Raw genomic sequence first — 26,573 nt, forward strand, 5'->3', positions numbered from 1 at the left:
GTCCATGCATCCCAGTACTAATAAATAGAAATATCCCCATATATCCATATAGCCTAGTGAAAGTCATTCTCTGTACTAAAGGGTGAATTGATATTGTGTCCCTTCACAGATATTCAGTACAGCATCTGTAAGCAATGGTAGAATCAGGAGATCTAACAGATTCTACCTGAGAGTTAGAAGAGACCTGGTTTCAGTGTCTAAGCAATGTTCTTTTCTCTGGATTTGGGAACCCACCTGATCCTATTGCGAAAGTTGTACTTTTTTGAGTGGATTAGTTCTCCTTCTGAAGTAAAACATGAGCTATTCTAGAGAAGGAGGAATAGTTCAGGTTAATGAACCTGAATAATATTCAGCAGAGTGCATAGGACTCCTCTGTCTTGAGTCACTTGTACTGTTGCAGTAATGGGACCTAGTGGGTAAGACTCTTTTAAAGCAGGAGAAAAGGAAGTTCTTCTGCAGTTTCCACCAGGAACATTGGAATTACTTAGCAGTCCAAAGACCATACTTGTAACAAAGATGGGGTAGGGATGTGAAATCCTATTTAATCTTCAAACTAATTCTGCAAAATTTCCCTTGCAAATGTTCCTGCTGGAGTAGTTTGTACCATCCGATGCACCTGGTGCCTATGAGCTATTTTCTCCAGTAACAGGTGGTGGTATGTTTTAAAGGTTATGCCTTTCGATGAGGCTTCTGCACATGTAGAGCCTATTGTCCCTGACAAACAAAGTATCTCACTCTTGTTTGCTCCCAACTGAGGGTAGTCACCTGCTGTGCTTGTAACTTGCGATGGCATCTGCTCTTTTCTGCACAGATGCTTATCTCATTCAGTTGGATGCCTAATGATAAAATGGATTCTTGATGTGTATGTTCCCCCATGGAAACTTTCTTGTTCTCTTATGATATACTGTCTCCACCAGAAGCCATCTGTGTTTTGGATCAAAAGAGGAAAATACCACTCTCTTTCTTTTCAGGCACTTGTCAATGTTACTGGCAGCTCTAGAAACTTCCTTCTGTCTCTTTATTCTGTCTGCATTTAAGTGACAATTTTGTCCCAGCTTTCCCAGCTGTTCTCCACTGAGCTAATAACATCTTGTTCAGATAGAGTAGAAAATACCTTAGATCCTCATCCATTGATATTACTGCATGTTTTTCTGTAGCTGTATCTTTAGTATAGATAATAGCAACAGACTAGTATAGCTGCATTGTACTGTAACAGCATGAATTTTATTTCAATGCCCTATCCCTGTTCCCACCATGTGTCCAAACTATCTCCGTACATGTTAGAATTTCACTTCTGCCATCGGTAGCCAGTGCATGTTACTCATTCCTATACCATGAATTGGAGAAGGACTCAAAAAGAATGGCAATACATATTGAATATAGATGACAAAAATAATATTCTTCTGACTTCTCTGATTCAGAGCCTCTCTCTGCTGAGTATGGAAATAGAAGTTCCACCTCATCATGAATGTAATTCAATACATATTTATGATCATCGTTGCATTCTGTTTGTACATTTTGCATTTTGTTTGCATGGAGCTATAGTAAGCTTTGTTATAAAGGGCTCAGGTGTCTCTACCAAACATACAGGAAATTCTAAAAATACTTTTCTTATATGTATCATTTAATGTTTACATAATCATTAAATTCAGGTAACTTATATTACATTATTTGTTGGCTCTTAAAAAGCCTGCAAAATGGGGAATTTTTAGGACTAAATTGGCTTTTTTTAAAAATAAATATTTCACACTTAAAGTCTAAAGCATAAGAGTTTATATTTTTATACAGCTAGATATAGATATGTACTGGGTTTAATGAAGGCCAGCAAAAAATGATTTGTCAAAGGCCTGTTGGACGTAATCCAAGGAAAGTTTTTCAAAACTAAATGGGTTTTAATATGCAGCCTTTTCTTCCTGCAGTCAGAAAATGGCCTCTATCCATTAATCCATTTGCTTTTCTGTTAGAAAAAGAATTGGTTCAGCTCATACAAGATTATTTCTGCTTAGATTCTAATACTTGAGCTAAATTTACGCCTACGAAAACTTGTAATTTTCCTTGTTTTGATCAATGTGTGCATTCTGAACCATTCTGAACCAATCCTTTCTAAAGCACCCTTTACTGAATAGCCTGTGAGCTGGAAATTATTTCACTTTGAAAAACATCTAGTATATTATTAAAACCACTTCCTTTGTCATATCCCTACTCTGTTACTCACTGTTCTCTCCACAGAGGCTAATTAAATGTTATGCTGCTAATCAGTGTTGATAGATACAAAGTGCTGTAATGTCTTCTAGCTTTATGGATTATGCTAATGGCCATCTGCCTATTATTGATAATTTGTTCTTCACTTACTGGAGGGGGAGGAAGAAGCTGTTTGGTTAACTATAAAGGGGAGCTATTTGGTTTATGATGCATTCAGCTGCATCACCAGTTGTCTTTAGCTATTAAAGTTACTGTAACTGCAAAGAATACAATTTCATCAAGGTCTGAATTTTGCTTGGTAGTTGTATATGAAATTTATAGGTTCAGATGTCTAGAATATGTCATGAGTGATAGGAGCTTGATGACAATGAGCATATTAAATACTCAATATGTTAAACCAAATGTAGATAGATATACGATTAAATTTCATATTGAAGTTATCTAAAATACTATGAAGAATAAAAGGCCATGAAATAAATCTAAATTCTGTAATACAGGAATCTTTAACCAAATGTGTATGTATATGGACTTCCTCAACTGCACATCACAACGTATTCCACTGTTAGCAGGAAAATGTCAATTAAAATAAATTGGATGCTCTGCTCAGAGAGGTAAAGTGTACACCTGCTTTCATGTGCTGTGATAGCATCAGATTGTTTCCAGTATGAAATGCATCCAGTAACAGTCCTTTAGCAGCTTATTAAATTTTAGTAAAACTTTCTTGGATTTTACTGAAGACTCCAGTTTAATTTAGCAAGTTTGCCTGTCTTGCTGCTCATCCAGAGCAGACAGCTCTGAGACAGACAGTGAGAGCAGATGAATGCCAGATGTTGTCAGCTCTGGAGTTAGCTGAAAACCGCCAACAATTATTTCAAAAAGTGAATTTGGAATTCAGTTTTCTGTAACCCTAATTCTTGCTTCCTGATGAGGTACTGTCACCTGAGGAAAAGGTGAAACTAGAAATTTTGATATAGCTAAGAATTTTGATTAAAGGGAAGTAGAGTGTTTTCATTAAAGGTCTCTCTAGCACTATTTGGGAATCATGTGAACCTTTGAAAATAAAGGAAAAGTTCTAAGCAGTAATCACATTAAATGTCTTACTCATTTGTCTTTTCTTCTTTGAGGAACAATGCAAGTGTGAAGCTTTTGTGCAGATGAATCTTGATCTTCTTCCAAGACCTTAAAATTATACTAATCTGGGAATACTCCATACTGAGAGAAGTCTTACTTCTACAAAAGTTGAAAACTCCATGAAAGAGACCTAGGATTGTTCCATGAAAATGTAGTCTGACTCACAGAATAGCATTTTTGGCAAAAACACATTCAGTGGTGACTGTTGTACATTCTTTAGATACTGTTTCTTATTAGGTTTCTTATTAGACTACTGTACAGGATTGTATATGAATAGTAGATTATGTTCATTTTGAACATAAACATAAACATTATGTTCATTAATGAACATAATTTTCCTTTGAGGTTACCAAAACTTCACAAAAGCAAGAATTTGTATCATAATGACCGTCAAACAAAGGCAATGTTAAAAGTTCTCTCAGGCAATCTGGACAAACTGTTTGAATTCTGTAAATGCTTTGAAGTGCCATTGAAATGCTGCATCCATAAACTGGAATACTGAGCAGTGCAGTTTTCTCTGAATAAAATTCTTGTTATATGCACCAGCAAAATCTGAACAGCTGGAGTTGTTATAAATGAAATTATTCCCATATATATATATATATACAATCTCCTTAAAATTGGCTATTTTTTCTTTCATGCAACAGCAATGCAGATTTCCTAGATGTTTCTTACAAGCTTATACTTTCCTTATTGAACTGACCATAGTACTTTCAGGATGCTTTATGTGGCTTCTCAGAGCCCTGATGACACTGATAGGCTGCCATGGTGCTGATGAGCTACAGCTGGGGTCTAATGGGCCTCCAGTCCTCCCCACCCTCACTAATGGGTCCAGGGTCCTTAGATAGGGTCCTTGTATAAGGTCAGCCTTGGGCTTTTATTTTCTATCCCTTGACTCCCTGTCCTTAAGGGAGCAGCTGGGCTTTACTGATCCCTGACAGTTTGTTGCAGAAAAGGCTGGGAGGAAAAGTTGTCCTCTAACAAGTTATTTCCCCTTCCTGCTACATTCACGTTCTCACTTCAGCCAGTTGTAGGGTAGACCTAAGCAGCTGGTGCTTCACCCTATACTTGTCTTCTATTCTAGTTTTTCTGTCTTGGAGGTATCTAAGATTCCCTGGGTGTTTGAGGGTGGAATATTGTCTTTTTCAGGTACACCTCATATTTGTCTACCTGGGATAAAGACAAAAGAAAAATACAGTGATCAGGGATCCCCATGACTGATAACAGGTTTACACTTAATGGCGCTCCCATTTGTCTCCCTCAGGCTCCTTGTTGAATCCAGCACACCGATAGCTCTTCAGTGGGGAGAGAGGGCAGGGGAATTGTTGAGGCTAGTATTGCTGTACGTAGCTGCATGTTTAAAGATTGCCCTGAAAACATTATCCGCTTCTGGAGGTGGAACAGAATTAAGAAGTATCATATTGTCATTGTTGAATAATACAAATTGCTTTTGGGAAGAACTGAGGTGTGAGATCTCTTTCTTTCAGGTATTTGTTTGAAGCAATCCTTCTGCTCGTGGGATTTTTCAAAAGTTGCTATTTGTTATAGATGCCCTGCTCTGGGTGGTGTAAAGTGTTGGTAGCATTGCAAAAGAGTCACTCTGACTCAATGATGCTGTCAATTTTTTTTCTTGCTTGCAAGCGTGTGTTTAAAAAATAAAACCTTCCAAAAGTCTAAAGGCAGAGTCATGCACGTTGTTTTTATGCTTGGTCACAAAATTGCAAATAATTTCAGACAAAATCTTGCAGTCAGGGTAGGTGGGAGGTTTTTGTTTTTAATACCAGAAGCTTGTAATTCATTTTGTTAGTATTTATGAGTAAACACAGTTTTTTTGTTATTTTGAGGTTTGAACTGAGGTGAAAGGATGTCAGTTTTTGCGGTAGGGAGGAAAGCAGTCTTTAAGAAAAATTGCTTCATTTTATGTTAGGAAGGCTTTCAAATGTGTCTCAGCTATAACTATTTACAGTGATAGGTAATTGCATGTAGAATTGATGTCTACTTCCTGTGTATAACCTTTTTATGGTTTCAATGAACAAATTAAAGTCTTGAAGCACTCCAAAAACACTTTTGTCTTTTGTCATGAAAGTGTGCTTTTTTTCTTTTTCTTCCCAAACTGAATCAAGTGTAAGCTAAGAGGGAAGGTGCATTTCTTAGGTCTACATTCTGCTGTCTAGAAAGGTTATGTTATACAGTTCACTTGGGAATTGCAGATAGTAGTGCCCTTTTTTAAAACTTGTGTCCCAATTGGTAGGAATACTTTGCTTTGAGAACGTATCTATTTCTCCACCCCTTAGCACCCCGTGCAATCTGCCTTTCTTCACAACAACCTGTTCCTGGAAATCCCTCCTCCAAGGGAGTTAGGAGGATTGTACTGCCCACTTTCTTACCCATGTGATCTCTGCTCAGCTAGCCAGGAATCTATTGTGTGGAAAAACAAATTTCACATGGTAACTCACTTCTAATTTCATAAGTCTCAATGAACAACCTTTGACATCTCATTTTCTTTTCTAAGCTTAGAAAATAAACCCTTATAGGGTGAGACACCCACTGCTTTACTCCTCTATTTTAAGTTAAGGATGGGAGTATAACATCTTAAAAAAGAACAAACTGTGATGCTGAATGTGGAGTTTGAAGGGTACCTCAATATCAGACATATCTGAATCCAGGAGAATTATGTTCACGTGTCCAGCTCTTTATACCCATTTGCAGAGGGACTGACATGTCTGGGGTGCATATTCCTGGGGAAAATGTACTGGCACATTACCTGGTAACTCCTATCATAAGGAGAGACATCTAATCACCCAACACATCTAAAAGAATAGTTGATAAATAAAGCTGCCTATGGAGGAGGACATAGCTGTTAATTGGACTTTCACAGCAATCCCTTAAGGAATTTGCTAGGTAGAAAACTCTCCTTTTGCTTCTGCTTGTGCTTAGATTGGAAACCTGGTTTTCAGACCACATGTCTGTGTTCTTCACCCCACAGACATTAAACACCTTTTTTGTTTTTGGATGAGTGTGCTGGATAAAACCAAAGAAGTAAGCTCTACGTTTGTGAAAAGGAGCGTATAATCAGAAGTGAGAGGCTTGCCAATAAGGGTATACATCACTTTTATGAATCACTTACTTGAATGAAGAAAAGCGAAACACCTGCAGCAAATGAGAATACGAGTGATCAGAGCATCCAGGTTCTTGTGTATTGCTCAATATCAGCCTATGACCCTTTGTTTATTAAAAGCATCAGTCAACTGAAAATAAGCCAAACTGCAAAATGTGCTTGTGAAAGTATTGCACAGATTATTGGGTGGCTGCAGAAATTGTGTGTTTTCATGGGAGAAGTAAAAAAGGCACATTATACCCAGATGAATATTTTCAATGGCTCATGACTGAAGTGAGCTGCATCTGTCTTCTATACCAGTTTGAAGAGTTTAAAAGAAAGACTGGAAATTTTTCAGTCCCTTGTGCAAATGAGCATCCTAGGGGATTGGTTAAAGTAGTCAAGAGAATGTCAATGCCTGAACTTGAATTCACAGAATGGATGTGAAAACATTGTAGAAGGTAAACTGATCTCGATATGCAGCATCTTTTGTCCAGAGATAATCCATGTCTTTGGATACTGGTGATGAGCAATAAATGTTGAGTAATTGACCTGAGAGCAGTTTGTGATGGGAATGATTTTTTGAAATGGTTCCTTGAAAGGCCGTCACAACTTGTCAAAGAACAAGTTATGCTTTAGTTGACCACCTAGCACTACAGTTTAAAAGTAATTGAACAGAATAAAGCAAATTGTGTAGGTTTTTTTTTTTTTAAGCTATGTGTTGGGATATTGGCCTCAGGAGTTGTGTTAAGTGCAGAAACCAAGTTGGCGGATCTTCGATGAGACAGTGGTCAATATGACAGAGGTATGGTATCAGTGCAGCTTTGCTATGGCTTAAACAGTCATGGATTGGTTAAGCCTAATGAGAAAAAAATGCATCCACACTGTTCTTATGGGCATGCTGCTGTCATGCCCTACTTCTATGGCAGCCAGCACTGTCCCTGTGAGAAACTGAACTGTTCTTTGGAACCATACCCCTGTGATTCACAGCTGTATATTTCTCATCCTGTAGTTTTCATTCGCATCATCTGTAGAATTTGTCTGCCCTCTCAGGGGATAACAGCAGGAAGCATTCACCAAGAGGTGAATGCAATTCCGCATGGCAGGCTGTGTTAGTGTGGGAGTCTGTCTTCTCACCACTGCTTAGAATGGAGCTTAATTCATCATAAGCCAGACTGTCAGGCTACCATGGATTTAAAAGTTCTCCTTTGGTACTGCAAAATACAACCTTGATGCTGATCAGTGGTGGTCAGTGTAGGACCTTGTGACCGACCAGCAGGTGCTGAGCAACAGTCTTGTGAGCATAGCACTGAACTTTGCTAGCAGTTTCTTGCATTTAATTGGCTCTCCTGAAGAGCAGAAAATCTGCAGAAACCACAAGCAATTTAGCGTTGAAGGTGCTGAACATGAAGACAAATAATTTTTGGTCAGAGCATGTGTGTCAATGTAGTTCACGACTAGATTACAGGACCACCAGAAAACAAAATTATAAAAGTTTCAGGCTACCAGTAAGGAATAAGCTTCTTCAAGGAGCAGTCTTTACTTGACTATTCCTTCCTTTTTACCAAGGGTTGAGGAAACTGTAAAACCTGACCATGTTAGACTGGAAAGTAACATGAATCTAAGTGAAGCTTTCTGTGAAGGCAAGGCTGAGTTGCCATACCTTTTCAGCAATGAAACCTGTTGATCCTAGTAGGATACAACGGTTTCCCACTGTCAGCACAACAGTTCACAAATTCCTGGATTCTTCTGAAATAGAATATATGAGTAAATCACACGGTGCAAATTTACACTACAAAGACAGTACTTTAGCAGGAAAGACAGCTCATTTGGTGATCAAGAGAGACAAACCGCTGTGTTAAATAGTGGCTACCAGGAAGGAAATAAATGATCTAAATATGGTGCGATGGTAGACATGCAAATCTCCCAATTGTATAAAGAATTCCTGGTGGACAGTTAGATTCTTGCCACTTTTTTTCCCGTGTAGTTTTCTTCACTTCAGCAAGAGTTTCAAATATTACGTGACCTTTTTCCTGTATCGCTGTTACCTCAAGCACTCTTCTATGTGCTTAACTCTGATTTTGATGGGACTTTGACATGGCATGAAGTTAAGTGCATGTGCCTTAATGAAAGACCTGACCATCTCCCTCATCTGTAATCAAGCTGCTAATCCAACAAAGGCTGTTGTTATGCCTGCAGTGCAAGCAAAACAGGTGGCGAGACTGCAGAGAGCAGTGCTGGGAGTGAGTTGTACAAGTGTTAGCCAGCATGTGGAAAACCAGTCAAAGCGGATGGGAGAAGCACGTAGGAGCAAAAATCCCTTCAAAGCAGAGCTGGAGTCTGAGAGATGTTCAGTGCCTTTTTTTTGCCTGACATTAATAGAAGTGGAGATTGAAGAAGTGGAGATTGACGTTGAGGAAGAGCAAAGCCAGGTGTGTAGCTCCCTGAAATTTAGGAGTTAGAAACAAACGGAATAATTTTGTTCTAAGATGGTGAGTGACCAAGCTATACAGATGAAACTGGTCACAAAGTATCTCATATCTTAGCTATTGTGCTAAGACGAATGGAGCCATTTGAAGCTGACTAGTGAATTCAGAATTTGGATAAAGGTAACGTAATGATTTCAGTTTTCGATTAGAAATAGCTTTGGCTTGGGTTTGCTGTAGCAAAATATCTCACAGCTCCTCTTGGGGACTTTTTTTTTTTTTTTATTTTTTTTTTAGAAGAGCATATCCTAGTCAGTACTAATCTATTAACAGTATGGAAAAATTTTAGTTAAGATTTCTTTGCTTCTGTTCCCGATGGAGGTTTTGCTGAGCTGTTGCAGGTGAAGGTTCCCACAGAAAATTCTGTCCCTTTCAGTTCTGCATGGGCTTTTTAAAGAGAAGTTCTGTTAAAAGCTTTGGACACAAACTGAAAATAGAATGATGTCCTCACTGTCTTCATTTCTAAATATACAGAGAGGAGAGACTTATGCAATAAGTCTCTGAGCCACAATGATGTCCCCTTTTAAAAACCTTAAATACTGTTTTCTACAAAGTAGCTACATAAATCGTTGGGCAGAAAAGTGAAGAATAACCTATTCAGACTAAAACTGCAGGGGGCATGTTAGGCAGACTGAATATAATTAGCGAAAATGGGATTTGGCTAGGACATTAGAGTTAATTAAAAAATATTACAGGATCCTAAATGACCAAAAGTAGTCAGGATCCTGGCATATGTCACACCTGAATGATGGCAGGCCAGTTAGAGCACTGATCTCTTGCTCTGTGGTGGGACACTGGTTCAGAACTGACTCAGAGGAGGGAGGATACTGTCTTGCCTGATTTATGTTGGAACTGGTGAGCTGGTGTGTGTGTGTGTGTGTGTCATAAGAAGTGTTTTTTTGGAGTGTTGTGAGAATGATGGCATTTCTGTATGCTTGTCCTACAGTACTACAGAAAGTATGCAGCCCAAAATGTAGCAGTGTTTTTCCAGTCAATGAAATGAAAAAACGAAGTTCAGAAGAACACTGTAGTTTATTTTTAGACCTTGGAAAAAAAGTACTTAAACTTGGGGATTAACTTTGTCAATAAAATAAAAATCTGAAGCTTATTTCCTTGCAAAGTGGTGTGAAATTTTGGAAGAAATTATTCTAAGATACTGAGTAAAACAGTAATATTCAAACTTGAGCATCTTACAGTTATATGCTGTAAAGTTATAGCCTTCTCATAGAACTAAAGCTTGCCTATTAGGAAACTGCTGATCTATTTCTTTCAATTTATTTCTAGTTCTGGAAATATTTGATGAGAGACCTACTGATGAACAGAGGAAAAATAATGTCCAGGTCTCTGGTACATCACTTTTGCTGACCATAAAGTTAGAGCAAATATCCATGCTTCCATCTACCCTATTTTTAAACTAATATCTTGCAGCTAGAGCTAACTTCAGAAACAGATTTTTTTTTTTTTTCTGATTTTCCTTCTCTTTCCTGAGAATGCAGGGGTCTATAATTTGGGAATTGATACAAAAGATACACAGCTATACTATTTCTCTTTATTCTTTCAAAATTTTCAGTCTAGATGAATGGAGTGAAAAACTATCCAACTATAATAAATACACTTGTTCTGCAAGCGAAGTATTTTATAATCACTTTATCAATTTATATAAGATGGGCCTTATGTTATTGAAGATCTCTTTATGTTCTTTCTGCATATGGTTGGTGCATGACTCTGTTGTAGTGTAGGGTTTGGGGCCAAAGACAAATGCCTTATTCCTTTTTTCTGAGTGTGGATCATAGTTTTTTTGTTTTGTTCAGTTCCTTAGCTCAAAGGGATCTATTTTCCAGCTTCTGATCATCATCAGAGTTTGTCAAACTAACAGAGCATCTTTCATGTTGTATATACTTTCCACAATGCTTTAGTGGGAATGGTTAAAACGTGCCTTTTTAGTAAGATCTTTCATGTTCAAGACAAGGAAGAGAATTCTTGTCTTTAATCTCCTTCCTATAGATAATGGGCCACACATTCAGCAAAATAACATGTATATTTTGTTTCTGTGCAATGTCTATCAAATATGTGGTTGCGGTAATGCTTTTGTTCTGTAAAAATGCGCAACAAAGTTGGTTAATTGAAAGTTAACAGTAATGACAACTTAAATCTTACCTCTAATTCATCCTTGCTATTTTCTGTTAGCCTCAGAACTTGTCCCTGGCAGGTAGTTACTTGTGGTTTTAAGTTGTTCCCCCTCTAAATAATGATAATGATTTCCAAAATAACACTTCATCTTAACTTCTGTTGGAAGTTTTCTCCCTCCCTTCCTTTCTTCCTTCCTTCCTTTTGTAATGAGCTTCTTGTAAGAATATCTGCAGAAGAGCTTTTCTCCTCCTACACCAATTCCTGCCACTGCATTAGCCCAATTGAATCTGCTTCATGGACAATTTGTATTAAACTTATGGAATTGCTTTCAGTAGTTTATTTGCTTATAGTGAAAAGCTGCTGTCAGTCCTTCTTATTTCCCCTTTGGAAGAGCATGATTTCGTTTGGTTTACAAATTGAGAGATGCTTGGCTCCATTTTTTTCTCAAAGCCATTGGTTTTGTCTTGAATTTTTGTTCAGTTTAAAAAGAGAGGACTTTTATCCTCTCAACTATGTATTCCCCTTAAGAATAGACATTTAGCACTGAGAACTTGAACCCAAGTCCACTTGGACATTAGCAATGAATGAATCGTATTTTTTTTCCTGGAAATATATTAACTGTACAGCAAATATGAAGCAAATGATCACTGTCAGAACTATTCATCAGATAGTAATGAACTACAAAAAGGTCATGGAAGTCGCTCTGCTCAAGGAGTGCTGTCTCCTGTTATAAATCAATGATGGTTATAATCACGTGTCAGATGGCTGCATTTGGCCTTAAAAGGTTAGAAAAAACAGTCTTCATAACACTGTCTCTTCTGTATTTTCTGTGTTGGGAAACACAAGACTGAGAAGTGGGACTGGCACACTGAGTCTGTTATTGGTTTGGTTAGAACAGCTGAGCAGCTTAGAGCTATATGGAAGAAATAAAAACTTAGGGGACTGAGTGTCCTGAAGACTCAGGATACAGAGCAATTTGTTATATAGTTGCTGGGGATAAGAAAAGGAAAAAGTGAACTCAGAATGTGGCTCAGGACAGATTTAAAAAAAAAAAAAAAAAGACTGTATAAGCTGTGCATATAGGAGACCAAGATTGAACATTATTAAAGGGGAACATTATTATAGGACTTGAAAATTCTCCTTGAACCATCTGCACCACCTGGAAAGTGTTCTTCTACCTGGACATCTCCAAGCTAGGTCCAGAATAATGCATACTTAGAGGAAAACCATGTCAAAAGAAAGCAATGCATTACGCTCTCCATCTATACCTACCTTACATTACATTCTCAATCTATACCTATCTGTTCACCTCAGTGTAACAACCAACTGTGAGACAGAAAATCCCATATGGCTATTATTAAAGTTGTTTTCTGCAGCACTACTATTTGGGTGCCTAACAGAATCTGTGCCTAACGAAATCAAACCAACATTTCAAACCACCACCACCACCGCCAACAAAACCCACCAAACCTCAGCATACTTCCTATGCTCATCAGAGGATACCAGAACCAGATCTTGAATTACCTGTGACATTTTTTTCAGAGTTTTGAAAACATTACGGGACTGAGGAATTTTTCTAGTGTACATGAGGCGAAGAGGCTTCGCACTGAAATTTTATAAGTCTATATATAAAGGAAGCTATTTCCCAAGGTTTAAGTATTGCTGTTTGCAAACATCTAGGGACAGAAATATGAGATTTTGAGATGACACCTATTGTTTGATTTTGATAAATTCCTTGTAAGTGCTCTGAAGTAGAGAGAAATGTAGTAGTAAAGGGTTGTTGACAGAAAATACAAGCAGCAGTGAGAGGACGGATGAATTGAAATTGGAAAGCAGGCTACATAAGTATAAGGCAATACAAAGGAACTAAGAGCATATGGTGAAATGGACAAATGACTGATAGGAGAAGCAAAGGGAAAAAAGGATTGAAGGTCAACACTGGAAGAAGACATGGTATTGTGGAAGGGACAATAAAGGAAGAGCTTTGTACAAGGGAGGGAATGAGTACACAGAAGGCTTATGAAAAGCCCAAACAAAGAGAGGAGTGGTATAGTTTTCGATGAGGAAGCTTTCTGGCATCTCAGGGACACCTAATCTCAAAGGCAGCCTGTGTACTGCTGAGTCTGTTTGGAGCACTGAGTATCAGAACAGCCTGTAAAAACTGCCTAAGTCAGAAAATTTGATGGGAAGTCTAAGGCAGCATGGGGTAGTTGAGTAAAGTCTCAACAGAACTCAACTGAGAGATCATTACGGCAGCCAGTGAAGCTTAGAGATGTCTGCAGAACTGCTTTCAGGAGTCCCTCTGGGACTGCAGGCTGCCTGGCAATGTCCCCAGGGCATCAGGCCTGCAGGGAGGAGCCTTCCTAAGTGAAAAAAGGCAACAGTCCCCAGAGGATATATGTTGTCTTTCTTAGTTGATCCAAGGACTTGGAGCTGTTCTGAGGTGATTGGCTACAGAGATGAGTACTCTGTCTTAGCAAAAGATATGGTATTCCTTATACTGAAGTCATGAAAGGCAAGTTTTAAAAATTCAGGAGCATGGCACAAATAGAAGCACATATCCAGGCTGCTTGGCTCTGTGATCTATTTCAAACATACTTGACAGAGAAGCACAGTATGAATGCTTCCAAGTTTTTCCTCTAATAATTTTTGATGTTGTCACCATATTTCTATAGCTGAGGTTGGCAGCTCATATGTTTCCATTAAAATACTACAGGTTTGTGAAAGTGTCAGAAAAAGTCAGAAAAAAATTGGTATAATTCAGTTTAAAAAGGCAATCTATCAAGAGACTCAAATATATTGGAAATGGGTCTTCATTAGTTCCAGTGCTCAGGCAACTGTTTGTTCCCTGAAGCGATCTACTAAATTTTAAAATACAAAGCATGTTATATTAAAAATGGTAGAAAACAAGGAAGATCACACTGAACTGCAATTGGTTAACTTTCTGAAAAGCCCTTTTCTTTTTACCTGGTAAATCCAATACAGCTGAACAAAGAAGTGCTGTGTGGATGAACTTGAGGTTACCCTGGTTATCCTATGCTGGGTTAAGAAACCAAGATATTGCCATTAGGACGAGGCTGTTTGGACATTTCCAACAAACTCAGCTATTCGTGAACCTGTAAGGAAACTCCTATTTTTCAAGCATTCCACTCCTCTCTGAGGAGAGGCTGAGGACATTTGGGTTGTCCGGTTTGGAGAAAAGGAGGCTGAGAGGGAATCTCATTGCTCTCGGCAACTTCCTGAGGAGGGGCAGTGGGTAGGGAGGTGACCGTCACTTCTCCCTGGTCACCAATGACAGGACATGCAGGAATGGCACAAAGCTGTGCCAGGGGAAGTTCAGATGGGATATTAGGAAAAATATCTTTAGTATAAGGGTGGTCAAACACTGGAACAGGCTTCCTAGTGAGGTGGTTGATCCCTATGCCTGTCAGTGTTCGAGAGGCATTCAGATAATGCCCTTAATAACATGCTTTAACTTTGGTTAGCCCTGAAGCGTTCAGGCAGTTGGATGATCTTTGTAGGTCCCTTCCAACTGAACTATTCAGTTCTAAATGTCATTAACTTTTAGATGTTATGTACAAATGCTTTTTAGCATTATATGTAACTGAAAATTCCTGTGCTGCGGTTTACATCTATTTTCTTTTGCTTTGCTAATGTTTTAATGGCTAGTAATGTTTCACATTATCACGCTTTTATGGAAAATTCTGATTTTCTACTTTTTCTGGAGATCCTGGTTTTCTCCTTTTCTCTTTTGTGTGATGTATGGTCTTCCTGGGATTGCTTGGTACGCTGAAATATCTAAAGAAAATATTCAGTAGTTGCTCAGTAGGATTAGACAAGTTTATCTGCTTTTGTGCTCATCTAGACTAGGCAGTACCTCAGCAATTCTAGGTTAGTAGTTTTAATTAGAAATGAAAGAATCAAACTTTTAAAATGGAAATTTAAGTGTTCGTATTGCTTCCACTATCCTCAACTTACTTTCTAGCTTTTGAAAATCTATTGGATGAGCTGTGAGCAGGGGGGTGTGAAGCTAGTGCTTTGAAGGCTGGTGGTAGAAGTGGTAAAAGCCAGTAGTCGAAATATGTCCTAATGTTAAATAATATTCCTGCATTTCATTTGTTATTTGTAGTAATATTTGTCAAGTCTATTTTCTGTTTAATAAATCCCCTTGCTCTTTTTCATTCCTCTCCTACTTTATCAGGAGCTATAATAGATAGGTCTGTTATTTGTTACAAGCTCATCTTGGTCTTTCATCATGATGAAAAACTCTGCTTGTGCATAATTAAGTGCAAAGTGTGGTTCTGAATTTCTTTTCTGGTACACAGAAGTTACAGAAGTAACCGAGGATGCTCAACATTGTGTGTGTGCGCATTACAAAATCAGTGACTATTCTGTCTTTAATGACATTTTTCGCAGCGGTGTATTAGGTTGATCTCCATTCCTTTCTTTTTTTTTTTTCCTTCCCTAATATCTACTTCTGAAAAGTGTACCTATGCTATCAAACAAAATTTTGTAGTAGAGAAGAAGAAGAGGATAGACTAAATTTGATAGACAGTGCAAACAATTTCCATTCGTAGTTAGAACATAGGGGGTTTATTCTCATTCGTAAGAAGATAGGGTAGAAATAGAATTATTAAAAAAAGAAAAAGTTATTGTAACAAGCATTCTTTCTTGTATGTTTCATGCTCAATAGCTGTTATATTGTTTTGAAACCAGTCACTGGTAATATGTTCTGTTTTTATAAATCCTGTATTTACAGAATGCCTGAATCTGTGTGTTTCTAAATTTTATAGAGAGAGCTTTACAAATGTTTTGCTAAATTTCCCTTTCTGTAAAGGGATACTCTTCATGTGTGTTTGTATGAGTATTATTAGGACTTTAGTAGTATTTAGGCCCTCCCAGACTGTACTTAACCCTTGCAGACTACAAACATATGAGAGAAGTACATTGTTCTAAGGATGCTTTGGTCTAAATAAGATGGGAAAGAGAGGGGCACAAAAGGAAGAAATATATTCTCTAGCTTTTGGTGACAATCTGAGCCTTGTAAGCTTTAGAACCTGACAATAAAGAAACATGACTGGGAAGGAAGAAATGCAATGCTCTAGGGAGGCAATTAGTTAATCTCTCCTTTTCGGGATTTCACAATGAAAGAATACAGCGTTCACACTCCACTAGTTCTTCATTTGGATTTGCTCTTACCTTTTCCATTTATTATTATTAATTAATTTATTATTATTATATATTATTATTTCTTACTTTCTTCTGAGGCCATGTCTAGACTTAGCATGAAATAGGTGAACAGTAGTCAGAGGTCAGTTTTGCATACCTGAACTACTTAACTGCAAGAAAAAATCCTGGAACCTTTAAAGCTTGCCAGTATTTTTCATGTGGCATCACTTCTGACACGCTATGAAGTATTAGTTATCATATAACTAATAAGATAGTTATATGATATAAGATATAAGCTAGTGGGGAGGAGAAGGGTGGCCACTTAAGTAAAATAAAAATATATATCAGAATATATCATGATGCTGCACAAACAATGGAAGCACTTGTACTGTTGAGAGTGCAAATGCTTGCATTAATGCTTGAAATTCTAACCAATTGGGAATGATTTTTATGATCAGGGAATTTTCAATTGAACTGAATATGGTAGCTTTGCATAGATTTAAGCTGAAATTTAATGTGTTTGTTGCACAGTTGATTGTATTATTTAATACTCACAGGCAATTGAAGGAGTAAAATGTTGGTGAGTGTCACAGCGGATATTCTTGCATAATCTTTTCAGAAGTTGGACTTAGTCTACCTTTTTCCCTTTGCAGGTGGCTTGCGTTGTTTGAACATTTTGTTTGCCTATAAATCAGCTTGGAAGATAATATTCAAATCAACGTGGAGAGTTAAAAGGTAAGTCTAACAGTTGAATTATTAGATTTGGACAAAATTTTGATTTTTTTCTTGACCTAACATTTTCTGTGACAAAACAAATGGTAGAAACTTCTTTATTGCTGCTGAAAGCATGTTAAAAATAAGCTTACTTGAAAAGTCTTGTGTGTATTTTGTTTTCTTTTAATTCATCTGGTCCCTTAAAACATAAGTAATTCTTGAAATTTGTTCTGTTCATTTTAAGATTCCTTGGCTAGTGAGTTAGATATACAAGAAGCAAGAAAACAGGATTTTTTTTTTCTCCCATTAGAATTTTCTGAGACGTCACTTCTGTTGTAATGTTTTGTTGTGGACAGAGGGTTGTACTTTCCTGGTATCAAACAAGTTCCAATACTGGTATTCTGGAATAAATCAGTTACTCATCATTTAACTGACATGATGCACGTGCAAAAATACATTCCTGGATCCCCCAGGTCCAGTAAATTGCATGTAAATGTGATTTCTGAGAATGGAATTAAATTTCATATGCTTCTGAAAAAGTTGTCTTCTAGTATGACTTAGAAACTGAGCTCTGAGCTTATAATTGCTGGTTTATACTGATCTACATGAAAAAAATACAGAAGAAGTAATTCGGTGCTCATGGGAATACATAGATAAAATAAAAGCCTGAGATATCAAGAAAACTGGATAGTCAGTAGAAGCTTTAGGTGTCTGCTTCTTGGGGCTTACCTTTTCAGAAGATTTTTGTTGAAATACTGTGGGACAGCATGAAAGATGGAATACTATGGCTTTGGGGATGTTTTCAGATGTATCTCCATATTTTATCTTTACCTGTATTACAATAAAGTCCTATTTCTTAGGAGTGTCTAGATAGTCATAGTTTTATATCTATTTTTAAAGACTTACCTTAGATTAGTAGCACTCCCCTGGGGCAAGTGGCCCATTTCTTTTTTTCGTAGCTGTATTGAATCAATTCTGAACTGTTTCCCTGTGTGCTTTTTACTAGTCTCTGAATATTTGTAACAAATGTGGGTAATCTCTTACAAATGTGGGTAATCTTTCAGTAGCATGCTATAGTTCAGTCTCAATCAGTACTTGCAGCTATCTAGAAAAGTAGAAGTTAATGATTAGGTGGCTTTTAGATCTGCAAGGAAGAAAGAACTGATTTTGATCATTACTTCTTTCATATTAGCAAAAGTAACAGGATAAATACATTAATGTTTCCTTGATTTGTTGAATAAATTTGTCCATCTTGGTTTCTTCTCTTTGACTCTTTAGTTTCAAGTCTGTCTGCTTGGAGCAGATAGGACTTGAGTACATCCTAGTACAAAAAACTATTTGTTTGGCCTGAAATGCTAGGGGAAACATGATTACTAATAGTATAATATTGTGTGAAATTGAAGTACTGTTTAAGATACAGCTCATAGTTGCCTAACCTAAAAGGGGGATGTGACAGGAGAGAGACTGCAACATTTATGATTGTGGGGGGAAAACCTGCTTTCACATTGGTTTGATTTTTCTAAAAGCATGCTTTTTAGTTTTATTTTTTTTTCCACAGTGCATTTTATCCAAAAATTGACTACTCACACATCACCAGTTAATGCATTCCCTTCCATATACAATAGTTACTTTAGTTCTAGTCAGTGTAATGTGTGGATGATGCTAATTTCCTTCAGTGCTCTTGTACCTCTTCTAGAAAAGAGTGTGATGATTTCTAGTGTTCTCTCTTTCTACTTAAATGTAAACATAGATTTTTTTTTTTTTTGCTTGGTTTTGTAGTGGTCCATGCATTCGCTTTTCCCCTACAAGGTTCAAGAGATTTTACTAGCTTGTCACATGCATCAGGTAGCAGTTGGCATTGTTGATGTGTTCTCCTAAACGTGTACAGCGTGGATATGTCTAAACTGTGATAGTGGTATGCTCTGGTTACGCTGCTCTTACAAAAAATAGCCCAGGTATACAAAGCTGAACTGCCTTCAAATAGATTTTCTTCAGTGCTCAAATGACAGAAGAATAACACATTAGCATTTCAATAAGGCAATTGGTAATTCTTTTTCTTGGATTTTTTTAATATGTCATTTTGTTCTTTTTCACTAAAAATTGTGAAGAAACTAGAATTCATATTTCAATCTTTGTGACGTGCTTATATATTCAGTATTGCATACTTCTAGTTTTTCTTCTGCTTGATACAAAAAATGGTTTATTAACTCAGTTCTGCTGTTTAGCTGCTGATTTCTTTTTTAAAATGCTTAAAGTGTTTGAAAAATTATTCTGAATTTTGTGGCAGTTATTTGAGAACTCAAATTGATTTTGCAACTGACTGAATTCTGTAAGTTTGAGTCTGCATTCCCATACCTGAGCCACAGTATCTGTGTGTTGGTGGGGAGGAGAAGTTTAAAGGCTTTAAAAGGACATGAGATGAGTACTGCAAAGAAAGAGTGAAAGGTACTGCCACATCTTCTAGGCCTTCTTGAGATCTTAGTTGCATCCACAGTTTCAAGAGTTTTAGCATTTTAACTAGAGCTAGTGTAATCTGAGTTCATAAATAGCAAAAAAGTAATCTATAGCTGGTATCTGTTTATTTTGAGGGAAAGCATTGTGTTTCTATAATATACAATCCAGCAACAATTGCACTTATTTACCACCTCTCTGTCTCCTCGCTTTATTTTTTTTCTTTTACAAATTCCATTTTTTTTTCTAGGACCTTCGTGTTTGAGTGGATTATGCCAATTAATTTTGAGTATTCTTAGGGGATTTTTGGTTTTGTATTTTTTTTCCTTCAACTAACTTCATAGATAGTGCTGTGAGCCAGTGTTCAAAGCTACTGAACAGGGAAAAAGCTAAAGAACAGAGAAACACCCAGGGAGTTTAGCACCCTTTGAAAAAAAGACTGTATGTTTATCTCCTCTATTTGATCAGCAAGCTTCTTATGTCAGGATTACACAATATCAACTGGTAACATTAGCTTGGCTCTGTACACAGCATAACTCAATTTGGCTAATTTTACTTTCCTGGGTTTGCATGCCTCCTTTCTTCTCTGTGCTCTCTCTGTGGATCAAACTCTTTTCTTGGAGTGAGAGCTAAAAAGCTGAGCTAGCTAAATCTCCACAGTAGTTTCATTCAGGATTTGATTACGATTCACAGGACTTGGCAAAATGAAAAACAAACAAATAAATGAGCTTTTCCAGAAATGCTGTTCCCCTGAGTGACTTGTTTCACCTCTCACAAAGAAGTGCAGAGATAAAGAAGTTAGGTGGACTATAAATTCAAAATCTGAAGGACAGATAAATAAGGAAAAAAAAAACCAAAAAATTCTGCTAACCCTTTTCCTCCCAAGACCTAACTGACTCTCTTAAAGTGAATATCTTCATTTACACTGCAAAGATACCCACGCTGAGTAACAAAATAATTTAATACTAAATTACAAGCAGCTTCTCTGTTTTACTTTGTTCAGCTGTGTGTGGATATGTCCTGATTGGTTTGTGGATTTAGAGAGTTGTTCTTAGTCAGAGACACAGATGCAATGCATTCACACGTATTTTGCTTTAAAATGGCCAAATTGAGGAGTGGTCTGTTGCAGGAATTGGCAGACCTGCTGGAGATAAAGAGCTGGGAGAACAGAATTGTACTGTGTTGAACATCTCCTGTATCTGTTGTGTAGGCAGAGCCCTGTCTGTCTGGGAGAAGGGAAGGTGGGCTGCTCCCAACTGACTTCAGACATCAGAGGCCTAAGTGCATGCTGTTCTCCTGATCCCTCACCACTCCTGCCACAGCTAATACCCTCTCTTATTATCGTGTCCCTTTTCCTTCGAATCTGCTCCTTCTCAGCGTGGTCTGTCTTACTGGGAGCATGAGCATGCCCATGAAGCAATTAGAAAATGAAGAGCGTTAGGGTCTGCAGTCCCCCTGCAAAGGCGGAGACAGAGCTGGACCTGCTTCATACAGTTTTATGTGAAATTACTTGTGAACAGCATATCAAAATTATATAAATAATAAATGTTGGAGCTTTCCTCCTTATTTCTCCCCACTGCCCCATCTCTCCAGATCCAAGAGATGAAGAATCAGCAAAGCAAACAATAGTAGCCTTAGGCAAAGTGCTGTGGAGATGAGACTGTAAAGGAACAAAAGAGCTTGCTGGAAACTTTCTGCACAGTCTGTCAGCCTTGGGCACGAACTATGAACCTAGCAGGCCTGGAAAGACTTCATCAGTGACTTAACTGTTGTGTTCTTCCCCATAAACCTTTTGTAATATCTGCTGCGAATTAAGTTTTGATGGTTAAATAAGCATATGGGGCAACTGAATGTGCTTTATGGTATCTCTTGTGTATATGTGTTGCCTGTATTTTTCAACAGATCACTTGTCTGTACTGTATTACAGCATTGGACAGGTTCAGCAGAGCAGTGGCCATGTGGGAGTTAATATAATCCACCCATTAGATACATTTTTCCCTTTAAAGAGACCTTAAGTGCTGGCAAGCCTCAGGGTGAGCCATGAAAGAATTAGAAGTTGAAAGAATTTAGAAGACTAGTGAAAGTAGTATTTCAAACTAATGTCATTGTAATAAAATAATTATGTTGGGTACTGGAAGACTTCGACTGCTGACTAACACTGTGCTGCATCAAAATGCCGTGATACCATTATATCAAACAATACTGCCTTTGAAGTAAGCATACTTTGAAGCTTCCAGGCCATATTCATTAGTATATTACTTCCATTTAAACTGGTATGAAAATAATCAGAGTATGATAGGCAAAAAGTTTATTGCAGTATGGTGGAAAAACAGGACTATGGTTTAGGGTTTTCTTTAAAGAAATAGGTCAAATATTGCTTAACAGAAGATTTGTCAGCAAGAGCATAAGTGTAACACAATTCTTCCCTGATGGAGATGGGCAGAAAGCAAAAATGCACTGAAAATCTTTGAAAGGGTTTTTTCAGGTTTGAATGTACCAAGAAGCTATTAGATTTTTTTTTTTTTCCCTCCTTCCTTTCCTTCCTTCCCTGGCAGATGATGCTGTATAATTGCAATATGGACCATCTGGAAAATATTGCTCTTTTGTGCCAGGTGCTCCACCACTATCCTCTCATCTCATTGCAGCACTATAGCTTGCCTCTGTCTGCTTTAAGTGTGTCTGTCTCAACAAGACAGCAAGTAGGTTTAAGTAGGTATGAAATAGGTACCTAAAGAGATAATTGACATGTAATATTATATGATTATTCATATGAATAATTAATTAATGTTATCAGCCATGAACAGATAAGGCTTTTAAAATTTGTTCTTATTTCTTGACTGATAGTTTTTACAAAGAATGGTCAAAATTCAAAGTGCTTGCTTAGAGGCATGGGAATTCTTTTTTTAATTTTTATTTTTATTGTACCTGGGTCAGATATCTAGGGCAAAACATGAGATTTTAAAAACAGCCTATTTATCCAATAACTTTGCACAGTAGTCATTCATGAACATTACAAAGCATTGAGAAAAGGAAACAGGCAAGTAAAGCACAGAATCAACATAAACTCATTAAAAACACGAATATTCAACTGTTTCTTTCATCTGATTATATCTGAAGAATCATAATTTCGTGGGGGGAGTACTTGTTTGTTAGGAGTTTATCTTCGAAATCATTTCTGTTATCTCTTTGTTCAAATCTAATCCTTTGTATCTAACCACATCAATCATACAAGTGAATAATTATTTTCAGTGTGTCATGTTCCATTGTCTCTGTATGCATAATTTAGCTACTGCCCATAGCAAAAATAATCAGAAATAAGTATTTTGGGGGTTACTCAGGCTCTTGATGAAAATCTGATATAGATAGATATGGAATGGAGACTGGTAATAGTGTCTCTACTCACAAACTTTTGTGCATTCTCCTCTCAAAATCTCTTGCAAAATTCCAAAATAATTATAGGAATAATAGAAAAGTTAGGGTAGTATTTCTCCGCACACCTGACACTATCCAAAAGTATCTGCAGTATTCCCTTGATGTAGGTTTAGGTCTAGTCTTCTTGTGTTTGTTGTGCTTCTGGGAGTACCACAGAAATGATTGGGGTGTCTACTTGTTCAGATAAAAATAGTCGAACTAGCAACTTCAGTCCCAACTAAGGGTCCGAGGGTCCATTTGGGCAGACGTGAACATAGTTCAGCCAGTTGCAGTAATGCTATCTAAAAGTACATGGTCTGCCTCAAAGAAGCATCCTAGGGACTAAATAAGTTATTCAGTCCCATTCCTTGTTTCTTATTTGTGCTGCTTATTTGCAATGGTTTTACTAGAATAGAGGAAAAAAGCCTATCTTTTATACAGTGATAATATGATTTGGCCAATTCTCAAGTGCAATATGCTTGAAAATCTGAAGTGCTTGAAACTACTTTTAGAATTATATCAGGAAGAACAACATAAAGGAACATGCCTATACTCATTGTATGTATTAGGAAATGTCTTAGAAACTTCCCCAGTGAAACGCAAATGAGATTCGTAAGGCAGTACAGGCGATGCAACAGAAACATCTCTAAGATCTACTTCCGAGAGACATCTTGACATGCCAGTGTTAACAGCCAACTTCTGACTTCTTTCATTATAAATTCATAAATCTTAAATCTGTTGTATATTATGAATGTGTAAATTGAAACTGACCTCTTTAATTCAAAGCAACAAAAAACACACAACTGAAAGCAAATCCTTACAGAGTTGGTAACTGACATGAAGCATGTTGATGAAAACAGAAGACATGTTTTTTTCTTTTTCTTACCAAGGAAACCCTTGCTGTGTTTCAAACAAATACTTCTTTTTAGTTAATATCTAATGTCATTGTGTTGATTTCCAACTTACATGACAGACGGCTGTTAGAAATGTCATATGAGGCTACGGATAATTACTGGAGCTCAACTGTAGGCTCAGATAAAATGCCAATAAGGCACTTATGTGGCTCAATCCCCTTTTTTTTCCTTAGAAGAGAAGTACTAAGTAGCTTTTCTCTGCCTCTCAAGATTTAATAGCCATTAGCCAAGATTGATACCTGAGCTAGTTATTAGAACAACAGTTTTGCATGTTTTCAGAAAGACCTGTCTCCAGGTAACATATTGACATCTGCAAACATCCAGTAAAGCCACTGTAGTATTTTCTCTAAATTTAGATTTGGGATTAGTTCAGATATTGTATTTATAGAATTTCTGTGAGCTTTCTTTATAATTCAGTACTCTAATCTCCATATCTAAAGGAAGAGTAAAGAGGGTTTTCTAATGTAGGACCAGATTGATCCCACTACAGATACCTTAAGAAAGTAATGAGGAAATACGGATTTCTTTCTGTCTGCTGGTGGCAAAGACTTGGCAACTGTAGTCATTACAAATTTGGAAGCAGAAGTGCCAATATCTTTATATACTGATCAAGGGATGTTATGTAAATTGTAGGGTAGAATACAGGTGGAAACACTGAAAAAAGTTTTCAGTGTTTCACTCCAACCAAGCGTATTTATTGGTTGGAGTGAAAGGCAATAAAGCTCACAAACTATTTATTCTATGTGAGCATTTTTGTGGGGTGTGAAAAAAATTCCAATTTTTTGAAAGCTTTGAGTTTACCTTCATATTGCAGTAGAGTAACTAAACTATATCTTAAAATTATGACCCATCTTAGAAGAAAGATTCCACCCAGCTCCATCAGACAAAGCCTCTGGGCAATATTGTAAAAAGTTTGATACTATTAATGGAAAAATAGTATGCAGCATTTTCTCTTCTTTTAATTAGGGAAGCAACTGAATGGTAGATTTTTTTCCTGTAAACAATGGTCTCTCTCTCTTTTTTTTTTTTTAAATAATATCCAATTACAATGTTTATTGCCTGATTTATATAAAGCTAACTACTACAGAGTGAAAAGATGGTATTTATCTTGTTACCCAAAGGAGACTTAATGATAATGGATGATCTTTAATGATGTTAGCATATCTCTAAACCAAGTAAAGGAGTTGAAGTCTCTGCAAATAAGTTCTATGATCAAAGCATATGAAGTGATCATTTAACCTGAATATTGGCTTTTCACCCAAAATGCTGCGCTGAGGTGAATCTCCTCTATCAAGTACGTGTGATAAAACGGTAGCTATATAAACTCATGTTTATTGAACAGGTCAGCACTGATTGTTTCATTTGCAATAATTTTACAATGAATCTATTATTTTTATTTTTGGTTCCTCTGGACTTAAAGGAAAACTGGAGCCAATTGCTCTGAATTGACAGTGGCTTGCAATGGTTGAGGAACAAAATGTTAGGTTTCCTGTCATCCATTGTAAACTTTTAAAATTTAATGTGAGGGTATTTCAGTTAATTAGTTTGCAATTCAAAATACCAAAATATTTACATAAAGTACTTTTTTAATATGAAATAGTCTACAAAGTAAGTTTTATGCCAATGCCAGCTCTCTCAAGTTGTAAGCAAGAATGCTGTGTTTTAAAAGTAAAAGCTTAGTTCTGTAGTTTAGATAGTCTGCTTATAAAAAAATGCTGCTGTATAATGTATACATCAGAAACATTTTAAAATGTCACAGAAGCTTGAAACATTACAAAGGTTAATACTACAACTAATACAGTTCTTGCTTCCTTTTATTCTTATTAGTTCATACATGACTTCCAAGGACTTAGCGTGGGAATGTTAGGATCTGGATGGATAGGTCTGGAATGTGATGAAATTAGAGGTGTCTGAGTTCCTCTGCATATTGTGTATCACGTGTGCAAGAGCTCTGAAAGCAACAAAATGCTGCTGATTGCTTTTCTGCTGCTTCTCACTTTGTCAAGGTGGAAAAGTTGAGAGGTTGAAAAACAGTGGAAGATTTGTGCTAATAAACGATGGCTCCCTTCTGATATAACAGCGGTTTTTAGATGTTGAAACTTAATGCCAAGAACTCTTCTGATTTCCTACCTCCGTCTTTGTGGTCATATTCCATAGTGTGCCAAATTCTCTTGTACTTTGGAATACAGTTGAGAGACATTTCAGAGTGGGCTGGTGTAATAAAGTGTATGTGCATAATCAAATTCAAACCAAGACTTGTATGTGGAAAATCCCTGTTTCGTGCTCTTGAGTGGGATGAGGCTGAGGGGTTAAAAAGAATATTGTCTTCATAAAAACCTGCAGTAAAGCTGCATGTGTTTCACTGAGGCCGGGTTTCCATTCTGTAAATCTGCAGTCAAGTGCTGATTCTTGTATTCTGGATTGTTGTATTTCCATTATATCTTTCATATAACCAAGCTGAAAGAGTCATGTTTACTTCATGATTTCATCTGGTTGAAGGGAATTCAAGTTGTGGATATGTTGTGGTTTCTTGATCCTTTAATGTTCTCCAGAATGGCTACTAAACTGTTAATTTAAATGTGTTTTCCTGTCTGTCTGCTTGCTGCCTTGATTTTACTTTAAATTGCAACTTTTGGGAGTGCAAGAAATACATTTCTTTGTACAGCATTTCAACGAATAGATTACTAAGAAATGGAGATGTGATCAAACTTGATTTTGGGGCTTGGAGAAGTAGTCAGCTTAAGCTGCTACAGAAAGGATTAGTGATTGAGGTAACATTGAAAGTGGAAAAATGAAGTTACATGAAAATCAGTTTAAAGATGTAAGTAGGAAAAAAAAAGAAGAAAAAATTTAATAAAGAAAGGAAAA

General features: G+C 37.0%; 1 long non-coding RNA gene across 2 annotated transcripts in view; it reads left to right on the forward strand.

Moving 5' to 3' along the window:
- Positions 1-26,573, forward strand: part of LOC121077369 — a 476,416-nt gene that overhangs the window by 68,826 nt on the left and 381,017 nt on the right. For both annotated transcript variants that reach the window (XR_005823999.1, XR_005823998.1), the window contains exon 2: positions 16,869-16,950. This is a non-coding gene — a long non-coding RNA (uncharacterized LOC121077369). The remainder of the gene's footprint in view (positions 1-16,868; positions 16,951-26,573) is intronic.

This window comes from Cygnus olor, chromosome 13, assembly GCF_009769625.2.
Source record: "Cygnus olor isolate bCygOlo1 chromosome 13, bCygOlo1.pri.v2, whole genome shotgun sequence".
Classification (NCBI taxonomy): Eukaryota; Metazoa; Chordata; class Aves; order Anseriformes; family Anatidae; genus Cygnus; species Cygnus olor.